Source organism: Betta splendens, chromosome 9 (genome assembly GCF_900634795.4).
Source record: "Betta splendens chromosome 9, fBetSpl5.4, whole genome shotgun sequence".
In the NCBI taxonomy this organism is placed as follows: Eukaryota; Metazoa; Chordata; class Actinopteri; order Anabantiformes; family Osphronemidae; genus Betta; species Betta splendens.
In genome coordinates, this window is record NC_040889.2 from 12253343 (window position 1) to 12266422 (window position 13080).

The 13080-nt window shown below is 43.8% G+C and overlaps 1 protein-coding gene across 12 annotated transcripts in view; it reads right to left on the reverse strand.

The window, feature by feature from the left end:
* The window catches only part of syt1a (synaptotagmin Ia), a 106206-nt gene that overhangs the window by 67389 nt on the left and 25737 nt on the right, over positions 1-13080 (reverse strand). For 10 of the 12 annotated variants that reach the window (XM_029162973.3, XM_055512149.1, XM_029162971.2 and 7 more), the window contains one exon: positions 1297-1350. The gene's annotated coding sequence lies outside the window, so the exon portion shown is untranslated. Of the gene's footprint in view, positions 1-1296; positions 1351-2231; positions 2393-13080 lie in introns of all 12 variants that reach the window. The other 2 variants (XM_055512150.1, XM_055512147.1) reach the window with 1 other exon arrangement.

The following is a 13080-nucleotide window of genomic DNA, read 5'->3' on the forward strand; positions in this document are numbered from 1 at the left end:
GAATACCAGGAGGCGAAACACAATGCAGCTCTCCCGAATTACCAACAAAAATGTTGCCAAAACACCAATTACAAAATGGAACAGGCTAAACTGAATGATGCGTTCTGTAAATTGCAAAACTTGAATTGCGATGCCGGAAGCACTCGTCTTTTATCACACAATAATGTGGTCAAATCGTTTCTCGTCTTATTTTTATTACAGACCCCAAAAATATGAGGGGATTAGTGGCACAGTAGGAAACAATTCTTTCTGGGGATTATCACTGGCTGCTGAGGAGGAACCAGTTTAAAAAGGAAGAATAAGAACCTCTTCACTTCCCTCTGGAAAAATGTGAATCTGAGCCACACGGGATTTGAACCCAATCGAACAGCATGAAGGATGATTAATATGCCTGCTAATAGGAGGAGGCTGAGACATCATGTGGGAACATGTATTGGGTACAAACAGCAGTGGAAACTGGGAAGTGCACAGTGTATCAATCACAGACGACAGCTGGGACGAAAATGCAGACCTTCATCACAAGCAGAGGAATCATTAGGTCAAGTCACACTGGGCTGCTAATTACCTGATTTGGTAAAGCTATTGGAAAAAAAGGTGCAATTAAAAGACGCAATTACTGCTCTACTAACATTAAATGACTGAATTATAGAATAACAGTAAATGTACCCAAACATAGTACTACTGTACAGCAGTACTGCTGAAGCAGATTTACAGGATAGCTCCTACTGCTACGGAGATGGTGGCTTTCAAACACTAGGACTGTGCATTTGCAGGAAACTGGTGATAGCATTAAATGGTTTGCTCAATATTCTGTTCTCAGAAGAAGAAAATATCTAGAAGTTAAACCAGCATTAAATTGAATTATTTTACCCACTAGCTCTCAGTGTGTAAAGAATAAGCACAAATGGAGACTATTAGTACATGGTGCACAAAAAGGCCTCTGCCTCTCATCCTCTTGACTGAATGGTCACTCCAGTCCTTCTGATCACAGCTGACTTCACTCCATTGAATTAGCACACAGCCTTCTGGGCTACAGGCTCAGGGGCATGTTGGAGCCTCGTGGTGAATATTAGATTGCACGCCTCCAGATCTCATTAAAGGATGCAACAGGACAATGTCTGCATGTCAAATGAGACCAGAGGCCTCAGCATCCTGGCTCCCTGTTGGATTTACTGATTTGATTGATATCGTATCTATGCTTCAGAGAATATCAGAAGAGGTTGATGCCTTCCAGTAAATACAATTTGTTTGCTTTAAAAATTGGGGAACATTGGAATGAAGAGGCTGGAGACTTACCGCTGCTTCGGGTTCACTGGATTGTTCCCGTCTTATTTTTCAGATGGCAGTTTTCTAAAAAACAAACAAATGTGGTACGTCAATGGTGCAGAAAGCAGAAAGTTTGCTTCTAACACATTTAACTGGTAAAACTGGCTATTACAGTAGCTTTATATAAAACACAGGCAGTTCATTTCAGACAGTGTATAGAACTGAGAGATGAATTGTTTCATGAAGACAAATGAGGTTTCTCTGAAAATTCCATTATTGGGTCACTGCTGCTTTTTTAACAAAGATGTCCAGCATTAGCTCTGGAGCCTGAGCTGAAGTCTTAAATAAAAGATCTACCAGTGCCTGAAGGCAGAAGCTCCCCGGTAGTTAACCAATACAATTATCAGATTTAACACAGTTCAGTGGGAAATACATTCCAAACGTCCACCGATAGGTACAAAAGAATGGGCCGACACTGCTCTGAGGCGGATAATGGAGCGTGTGTCAGCGATGCTTTTTGTTTATGCACATTCTGGAATCTAAAGCTAATAATTAAAGCTTCACTGACAATGAGGTTCTGTCACCAATACAGCATCACGCTCGAGGCTGACAACTGCAAGCAAACAAAGAGTTTCATCTTTAAATTAACTTGTCTACTTTCCACATCAAAAACATACTTTTGCCACCAAAGTATGGATGAAAGCACAATTGACCGATTTCTCACTCCTCTGGATACAATTTAATATACAGATAGACAGAGAGAGGCCAGTGCAAGCTTTGACCATTGATTACCACAGACCTGTGGGCTGTCTTCCAAAAGATGATGCTGTAAAATATATAAGTAGCTGCTAATTAGAAGCTGATATTTAGCAGAAGACAGCAGGAGGGCTTTGAAAGCCAACTCTGCTTTACGGAAAAGGTGTTTTATGAATGTGTAACAGTCGTGTGCGTTGGAAAACAAACACCTCATAGTCTGCCTGCTGGCGCAGAACGTCCTGACACAGCCTCCAAACGAAGACCAGCCTCACTGACAGTCAATCAGATCCGACTAGCCAAGCGAAGAGACAGACATGGAGGGTCAAGCGTGGGGCCGGGGTCCCCGCAGCCAAACAGCACTGCAGGGGGCCTGAAAATAAATGACACTGCACTGAGATCACAGGCAGCGGACGAATGAAATGAACTAAGGTGTGTTGGAAGTCTGCTCCAACAGGAAGCAACGTAATGAAGGAACTGCTGAACAGTTGCCTTAAAACATGAAACGCAGTCAGATTTTATTCCGTCTCCATCTCACAGCTGAAGCTGAAATAAACGGGTGTGATGGGGCTCTTCATCTTTCATTAATCTAATCCTGAGGAGGAAATGTTCCAAGAAATTCTCATCTGTGTGTTTTGGCCTATTTCGTAGCTTTCATTGCGATTGCACCATCACAACCTCAGCAGCCTGTCTTTCATTCTCTGTTCTCATATTCAAAAGAGCCATCTGACACGGCCCTGCCTTCACACTAATATCGTCAGCAAACATTCATCCTGAGCCACTGGAGCTCAATCATTATTATTATGGCGGCCTCGCTGCTTGTCTGTGGACCTGAGCCATGAGTGTCATTCTCAGCAGAGTCGCCCACCCAACGACACTGGAGCGGAATATAAATTTAACGCCACACTACCTTTTCATCCAGGTTTACTCCACAAAGTCTAATGGACAGAAGAGTGTAAACAAAACTACGTAAACATCTGTATCACACACTGTTCATCTGGAACAAGGCCATTCTTTATATAATCCTATAATTAGAGTGACTTCATGCAAACAGCTGACAAATACTGACGGCACCTGGTGGTTGGAAGGAGAATGGCAGGAAACTGGAATAAACAGGACAGGACAAACCTGATGACAATATTCTGATTGTTTACAAAGACGCCATTGGTAGAAGATAGAGCGTCTCCCTGAAAACAGCCCAACACCGTAAAACTAAGGCTCATAATGTTGAGATCTTAACATCTGTTTTAATAAGACCAGCGTATTTAAGGGACAAAGGCAGCCCTTTGTTTAGTGGCCAGCACACAAAGTCAATATCCGGCATAGAGATAGGACCAGTGGGAAGCAGGAGTCCTCATCACTCCACAAAGCTCATATCATCCTCTCCTTAGAGTTTGCTGGCTGGCTGGAGCTTCCTCCATTGTTTTCTAGAAGCTGCTAGCAGACAGGCAGCCTTGACAACAGTCATATCCACCATCCACTTGAAATTGGCTCGAAGAGTCTGGCAGAAGGAGAGCGAGCAGGCTGTGCACAAACAGCCAAAAGATGAATACGTGTCTATTCTGCCAAACCTTTGCACAGGGACACTTGTATTTTTGTGGGAAGTAATGAGTCTGTCGTATGGCTCTGTCTGCTGAGCTCCTGCTTTTGAGCTGATGGCATGTTTTGCGCTTGGAGTGACATCTGGAGTTTACACCTCTACTCCATGGAATGTAATTATGCAGACGAGGACATGATGTTTGGTTATTAGTCAAAGAAAACATCCAAATGGATGGACAAAGGAGTGAAAACAAACAAGGACACGACTGATTCCGGTCCAGTTGTGGAACGGCTAATAAATATTTATTGCAATAAAGTGACCGCTGGGAAAAATGCAGTTAACATTGTTGTGTTTTTTAGCCAAAGCGAGCTCAACAGTACAACAATGAGCACAGAGGAAATGAGTCATACGAGTTCAATTAGCATGTTAAGAGCAAAGTAAACCCACAGCTTCAAGTATATGACACAGTTAAACAGAGCCAATAACTGAGACCAAGGAAAACTAAAATAAGGCAGACTGTGGGTAAAGCGGCACCCTGTGAAGGTCAGGCTATGGTTTTTCTGCCATCCACCACCTGGCGCAAGCAGGCAGGCAGGCTTTGATGCCTCCTAGCACACATCCAGGCCAAAACCTCAGAAGTGACATCTAAATAAAACTATATTTCAAATCCAATGCAGGCCGAGAGGAACGGCACCAAGGACACGACACTCGCAGGCACAGGGAGAGTTACTGTAAAAGCAGCAGGAAGCGTCCTGGTGCCTGCAAACAGAGGCACGGGGGTAATGATACGGAGACGGGCACCAAAGACACATTTATAGATTTAAGCTGAGAACTGATATTTCATCTGAGAACACAAGGATCTTGAGCTCTTCTAGACAGAAGGTCAGTGCTAATGGTGATTATATGAGCGTTTCCCTTTCTTATAGGATTTTCATGATAAAGAACCGTCTGTTATATAATCTAGTCATTAAAAGAGTATTATTGCAGCGCATCTGGGGATTCTTGTGATGGCTATTAGTGTTTAAGCTCCGTCTCTTTGGAGCATTAACACTGAAACCGTACAAGCATGCCAAACAAGCCAAACTCATTTCTCCGCATCAATTGTGCTGCCTCTGTCTGCTGGAAGGATAATTAAATGTTTTGTGCTATTTGTTTTTTTGTGATGGGCCTCCGCTGTCAGTCACTGTATGATCCAGTGCTCCGGTCTGGCCAGGCCTGTCACTCAACATTTCTCTGTCTCGACATCAAAACCTTTGATAATCACGTAGCTACAGATGCTGAAGGAGCGAAGAGCGAGAGAAAAAGCAAACAGCCTGCAGTGCTGTACCTACTAATTATGCTGCCTGAGATGTCTCTTTGTCATCGCACTAAATTGCATGACATTTAACAATAAATTACATTTTACCCGTTTACTTAGCTGAATGTGCCAGAGTTACAATCAAACCTGAATGCACACAAATGAAAAGTGCATGTGTGAGAGGAATATGCGAAACAGGCGTGTCCAGGCCAGAGTGTCCACGGCGCCGGTTTAATTGTTTAAAAGGACAACATGTTCTGATTAAACAGATTTCCCACTGTGATTATGTAGATTGGCTTCTTTGGGTAACATATGTTTACCCTTCAAACCAGGGATTTCGCCAGCACTTTGGTCCAGGTGTAGGTGGAGGACATTCGAGAAACAAAACTCTTAAGCTGCAGGTAGGCGACCTGCGATCGAATCTGACCCTGGAAAAACATTTCTATTCTAATACTGAGAGTGTGTCTTCTTGTAGAAGAAGCACTCAGTCACGAGGCACTGAAGTACAAACTTTATAGATGCTTTTCTTTATGGAGATAGAAAATACCTGGCAGCCAGAGACGGCTTCATCAGGGACGTTACTACAACTCTGTCCAATGGAAGCAAATGTGAGCACTCCGCATTAAGTTAATGAAGTAAACCTATTAAGGACTGAGTAAATAAAGTGAAATGATGCTCTTGTATAAATGAAATGTTGTTTGGGTCTGGCTGAGTGCTACAAAGAACTTCAATAGCTTCTGGGATGAAGAGAATGCCCTTGAAGCTGGCACTCAAATCAGACAGCATAATAACATTCAGATGGTCTCCCTGCATGATGATGACGCAGCACTGGCAGGTCCGACCTCTCCTGCGCATCGCCCTTGAATGACAGAGCCCTCAGCCTTTGCATCTATACAGATACTCCCGTCACAGACGCTTCTGTATCAAATATCCGAAGAAAAGCTACGCTCAAGATCACAAACACCAGCCCCACATTCATTATTTTCCAGTCTGGGGCATCGGAGACGCACACAGCTCCCACCTAATGTAGGACTTGAAAGGTAAGCAGTCCTTGCTCTACTTGAAGCCTCACACGGTTTATTGGAGGAGACAAGCATGACCATGTGTAGCATACTGCCAGGCTCAGTGTCACCTCCCCTGGACAGGATGACCCACTTTAAGCTGAGCCCTGATCAAACAGTGTCTACTTTGAAATGGAGCATCTTAAACCTCAGCCAGTCTGGACACGCTGTTTAATGCAGTGCTCTAAGGACTAACCCTACATCAGGTAGATCAACCTGAGAGACAGGTCCTCCGCAGATAGTCCTGATACACTCCTCTACCTTTTGGACTGAGCTAAAAACTTACTGCAAGTTTTTTCATAGGTTCAATGTATATGAGCTAAACTGAGAAGTGGCCCCAAAAGTTTTTAATTGTCCCTCCTCTCTGATCAGGACTTGGGTTCCCTCATGTAGCACAATCAATCTGAATGACAGCACTCAGAGTCTGCACTCTGGGTAATCATGCAATCAAACTGCATTATTCGGCTGCCACAGGTGCAAAGCGGATGTGGAGAATTTGCCATTGATGCTAATTTGAGTCGTATTTGGCCCATTCAGCGCTACAGATCTGAGGAAATCATTATTTCATGATGAGAGGGTTTTCTTTATATTTCAATGTTTGTTAATGGATCGCTATAGACTGTAATTTTACTGGTAAGAATTCTGTGAAGGACAAGTCATCTATTTAGGATATATACAGACGGACACAATCACCTGGTCTGAGTCACTCAGCGGTGTCTAGGCAGGATATTAATACAGTAGATGGTGGACATATCATCCATCCATCAAAATATCGTGTCTAGTGTGATTTCCTCCTTTCATCCATACCCCTGCATCAAAGACATTGCATGAGGGCTTCAAGACGATTGGCTAATTAAGAATGCGATGTAATTATGTCTTGGGAGAACAGGAGAACCTTTCTGATGGTAATGTGGAAATGGGCATTGTTGCTGCACGCAGATGGCACATGAATAGCAAGTTGGGAAGAAAAGAAAAAGATCTCGCTGAGCAGTCTTTCTTTTTTACCAGCCCTGTTTTAGCGGTTGCTAGGCAACACTCATTAGCGCTCCACTGATGGAGTCGGGGAGAGATGGGCTGTATGAACCTAAAGTTAGACTTCTGCTCAGAGGCAATTAGATCTCTTTAGGGACAACGTGAGAATGAATGCCAACGCCTGACACAACTGCCCCGTTCAACCTAAATATATAGCGGGTCTCCAAACGGTAAATGTTTTTTAAAGCGCCTGGTGCATTAGGAATGACCAGGAATTGAAGCCAGCTTCATTTAGTGGGAGTCCAGTTACGCCAGTAACCAGTGGAAATGCCCCTCAGAGGTTTGAATTCTGATGAGACGATCTGCAAACAGCCATGATGCGTTCCTACCACTGTACAGCACTAATCATTAACAACGTTGGCGGCTATAACAGGGCAGATCAAAGGCTCTGCTTTAAAGGTCTGTGTTGCTTTTGTCTGACCTTCACCTACGGGTGAGTTCAGCCACAGGGTTTTCCTCCTATTAAGCTTTTGAATATCTGGGGAAAATGCAGGGTTTACCACTGCTGTTCTGAATTGCTTTGACATTTTCTGCTTTCAAACTCACTTTCAGCTGCTTCAAATCATATGTAATATCGCTTTTATACATGGGAAAATAATATTTTAACCAAACGACATTTTGTGGTATTTTAAAACAGTAAAATTAGCTTGTTTCAAATGTTAACAACTGATATAATCAGATAAGCATTCTGGCAACAAAAATACCAAAGAGCCTTTATTGCCTTTAGATGTGAAACTGGCTCAACAAAGAGGGGAAAAGAAAGAGGAAGTTAGAAATGCAGTGGAACAAGATTAAATACTATGGAGGTTTGCTGGAGGACATTCTTAGTGTTTGAAATGGGCAACTGTGACCCTATGATAAGCGAAATTTAGCCCCAGTCACTCCAGACTCGCACAAGCACAAGGACTTATTTAAATATACTGGCCCATATCATACCCACATCACTTCATTAGTTTCACATTGTATACTGGGTAGTTTGCAGTAAAGAGGAAATCCAATTTGTGCGCGTCTCTGCTTTTTTTCTGGGGGAATCATTCAGGTGGTCCTTCTAATGAGCTCCCATGAAATTTGGTTTCCACTTTGGACAATAAACCGCACTGGGCTCCAGCCAGGATTCGTTTCTCCTCACGCGCACGCATAACGCAGTCTTTGCGCTCAAGCCAGCTGAAATGAATAGTAATAAGCTGCAGGGAGTAGATTTGAGATAAGTACAGTCCAAGTGTCGCCTTAAAAGCCAGTAACACGAGCAGAGAACAGGACAGGAAACAGGACAAAATGCTAATTCTCATCCTCCCATCAGCTCCCCTCCATGTCTTTGTGAAGCTGAATTCAAACCTTGCTGCATAATGCAAAAAAAATGTTTTGCTATTCACATTGGAAAGCAGTGTTTTCCAAGTCAAATGTTCAGGGTTTCTGTCAGCGAGCCGGTGATCTGTGGCCCTGAGTTCCCCACATGCCTAATTTAGGTACTGGACTAGACACAACGTTCTGTCCTACGTCACCACATTGGGAGATACACACACAGACACACAAACCGCATCATCGAGCAGCTGCATAGATTAGACTGTTTAAATCAGGTTTGTTTGATGAGAGCATGGTTTGACTGGGACACACGGCTGACAGCAAAGGACAGAGCAATTGAATTAGCCCGGCGGTAGAAAATACAGTAATCCCCTGTGGAGCTGTGTTCCTGACAGTGAGCACCGCTTTCCATCCTACGGGAGATCAACAAAAATAGTGTGAATGCAAAGAATTCTTAGAGGAAACAAAGAAATCTTCCCAAAATAACACAAGAGAAGCGAGTGGGACTAATGCTGACTGAGTTTAAAGCAGTGGTTACAAATGACGAGTCAATTCCTCCCTCCATTTTACAGCTGAGAGCAGCGGGGTTCACCCAGGACGCGCCGGTGCTCCGTCTCGCTAACACATTCAACGTCCAACTTTTAAAAAGGCTTCATGACCTTTTGTGCTTCATTAGAAAGTCAGAGCACGGAGTCCAGCGTGTCGAACCGAGGTCCCCGACGGGTTCAGCCGGGATTCCTCCAAACGCTACTTCTTTTGAAACGTCTCTTTGAAAATAACAGCACTTTGAAATAATGAAGCAGGGGGGCAGCAGCGGTTATAGGTTAAATGAATGCAATCAAAGTTGGTATAGTTTCTATGAATGCCTTCTGAAGCTTAAAAAGGCCAATTCTGGGAGCAAGCAGGCTGCCGGTCCGGATCAGGCTGATTGCAATTGCATGTTTCCACCTACAGAAATGGATGCAGGTTAGTCTGAGGATCACGCTGACTGGCAAGATGAAGGTGAGATCAGAGGTGATATCTGGGAAAAAAGCACCGTCAGTCTGACTGATGAGCAAACCGTCACAGGCTCCGTGTGACGCCACTGGTTCTGCCTAATCAGTTGTTTTTGTTCTGGCAGAAGGGACTCTACCTCCCCAGCTCATGTCCATTACCCGTAATTAACAGAGCAGAGGGATGCAGATGACAGAGGACGTTCGGTATGAGAAGAGAAGCGTGGGCTGCATTAGTGAAGCTCCTCCGTCATCATTTGAGCCGTCATGCTGATGCTTTTTTCACAGGAAGCAGGTCTTAATTTGACCCATTGATTTTTCCAGGAATATTTGTCATTACAGCGCTTTGTTGAACACTAACGGCTGAAAAATAATACAACAGCTAATCAGACGTGGTGAAATGACGAGATGCATTCCAGCACGGTCACACATTCTAATCAGCGGCCTCATTCAAGGCTGAAAAGCATTGTTAAGCAGCAACTATTGTCTCGACTTCCTGAACCCCCAGACAGCAAAGTTAAATCAGTGCCTTTATCCCACGTCAGGCACGACTCAGTGTGAAAGGAACAAGATGGTCTGTCAGACTGAGACAAATGTAGAAGATCCAGCTGTTTGTTTATTGTGTTTTATGCAGAACGTTCTTTACAGGGCGAGTGCATCTGAATCAGAGGCGTCGCCAATATTTCATAATGCTAGTCAATCTTTTAACTTTTGGGATGCTCAATTTCCCTTTTAATTGGAACTGAAGGTCCATGAGAAACGCCTAGATGACGGCGGTAATTTACCATCGCCACACTAGATTCATTATCAATGCTGATAAACAAAAGGCTTCTATTGTTTCAGTGCTCAGTCTCAGCCCACAACCTTAGAACTGATCCTACCACATTAGCATTTTTGGCATATTATAAGAAGCAATTACCAGCACTATTACAGACTCCTCTCCATAAGAATTACACATTGATTACTAATTATCAACTAATAAAAATGGAAAACAAGCCATTGTTTGGGAATTAATATTCCTATTGTGCTTTGTGCAACTGACAGAGAATCTTATTTTAAAGGCAATGAGCTCTGAGGGACCGGGTAGATGGAGCTGTCTGATTGGCTTACGTGGTCTTCTGCTCTACTTCCAGCAGAGCTGCGTGTTACATAAGGTGGCCTGTTGTGTCATGTGAACTAGTCTGGGCTGGTCAGAACTGATGCTCCTTGCTGTGGCATTAGTGTAGCAGAAATGGCATGAAATCACGACTAGAAAGACACAAGGCACCGTTTACTCCTACTGTACTAAAGATTATCCCCTGCATGTTGTTAAAGCAGCAACAGTTTTTATCTTTGATGTAATATATTAGATATTAGGACAACGGTAATTAATACTACAAACAAATTGATACTACACACAGCACATATCCTCAGAGAAGCAGGAGAAATTTACAAACTATGCAGACTCTGGTTCACAGGCTTCAGTAGAGAGGAAATCACATTTACAGGTTCAGGTGTTGCAGACGTACAAGATGGTCCGTGTCAAAGGGACAATTACGTTCAATTACCTTTCGCAGAATTGAATATGCATGAACAAGCTCATGCTGCACATCCTTGAGTCCCACACACAGTAAACAGCAGGCTGATGTCCCACCATGAATACATGACACATGTGAAAAGGGCCATGTACTGTAGGTGCAGACACTACCCACAATAAACAACTGATCCCAGTGAAGGTCAAACGTAGCAAGATCAACTCAACAGGAAGAAATCCCATCAAAACAGGAATCAGATGACTCAGACTCAAGGTTCAACCATGAAAAGAACGTTGACCCATGAAGTCTGTCCTAATGTAAATAATTAATGACACAGGATCACTTAAATGTCTCAGATCCTCCTCAGGACAAACCCCGAGTGGAGTAGAGTCAAGAAACAAGTGCGTCGAGGCCCCTCTGACTTCTTATTCCACTGAAGCAGCTCCCACTGAGCCTGTGTTCTCACTCAAATCACATGCAAATGTAACTTCACTTGGCCACCCCACTGACCACCCACCTCCCATAATATCTGCATGTGGAGACTGCATTTCCACACCAGTAAGAAAGTGGAGTAAGTAGATCTGAGCAGGGGTCTGCTGGGATGAGGCAACACTGAAGAAACAGTATTTACTTAAAAGAAATTCATATTCATACGTTTGTTCTAGGCTCCACTGTGGATCGGAGCAACATTCCCTTTTCACAGTTTAAGGGTGGCATCCTTCAACTATCGTTATCCTCCTGCATTACACTGTCTACTCTGGAAACGTAAGCACCAGAGGCCTCATTCTCTAGTCATTCAAAGACCAGGCTGATGAGCAATACGTTTTATTTCCAATAAAGGCCAAAGGAAGCTGAGGCAGAAGAAACACACCAAGCCTGACAAACCATAGCCAAAGTTTAAAAAAAAGAATTTTACATTTCTTGAAGTTGCCGGTGAACACTTTGAACCCTACTGTGGCCAGAGGCTGTGTGCTTTAAGTAGCAGCTAATGTTCTTGTGCCCCCTGGTCTGCAGCCTGCAACGTTAATATAAGGCTGGAAATGTAAAGTGACAGAGAGCACTTTAAAGGTTTAGTTGCTTCAGGTGGCCAGCTTTCAGTGTCCAGTCTGCCTCAATTGGTAACAACTAGACCTCAGATTTCGAAGCAGAAAGCAGCCATGAGAACAAGGCCTGAGTTTTATTTGTATTTTGGGAAACTCTGATGATGGCGTCAACATCAATAATATTCTGACAGACTTCAGGCGAGTCCTGAGACGGAGAAAAACAAATGGACAAAATCAAATTAAAGTTAGAAAAGAAAGACCGGCTCCTTCAATCCTCTCTGTACTCGGAGATGTGAAGGAGAGGGATATGTTGCGCTGAAGTGTGATAGATGGTGCTGAAAATAGAAAAAAAAAAAACTTCCAAGGTTCAAACAATGACCAAACAGGCAGCGCTGTTGAAGATGATCGATACTGTGACAAAGCTGGCAGTCACACCAATTAGTACACACAAGAACACAAGCAGAGCTACAACAAGCTACAACTAAACACCCAAGGAAGGAGGTGGAGAACCCACAGTGGCAGTGATGCCAGGCAGGAACCCTGGAACCCAGACCCGCCTGTGCCTAGGCTCTAATCAGACCCTGCAGGATGTGTATGCATCTATAAACTGCTGTCGTTATGTTACTGTTAAATATATATGTTAGTCTTTAACGACTATCAAATTGGTCAGCCGTACAAATACTCATCTGATCACACAAAGAACGAGAGAGAAGGAAGGAAGAGGGAGACACTGGGAAAGAGCCAAGGTTCGTCCTGCCTCTGCAGCTGCCAGATGAGCACCCACCTGATCATCACCCCTGAGGCCCGGTGAGCAGCACAACAGCTGGCAGTGCCACATTTAGTGCCTTATAGGTTATACCCAAGCGTCAGCAATCACGAGCCTTCCACTCACAGACAGGAGCATACTGTAAAGCTCAGGTGCAAACGGAGAGGAGACCACGGTCTCAGAGGAGGATGGTCTGTCAGATTCAGTAACCACTGAAGGTACTGTATGCCGCCATCTTGAGTCAGTGCAAGCGCCATCGCTTGCTGTGACTCATGTTTATATTTAGATTGGGAAGGAAGAGGAGCAACCAGGCGAATAATGCACATCACCTTCCCTGGTGCAGACATTTGGCTGTGTGTGAGAGAGAAAGACAATATTTGTCAGCGTGTGTCTGTGCATGCGATCCACTCCCTGACCTAGAAAAGCAGTTGCACCAATCAGAAGATTCGAGGCAGTTGGGCAACACTTGCTGCAGTATAAATAACTTGCCGTGTGCCAGTTGCATGCATAATTA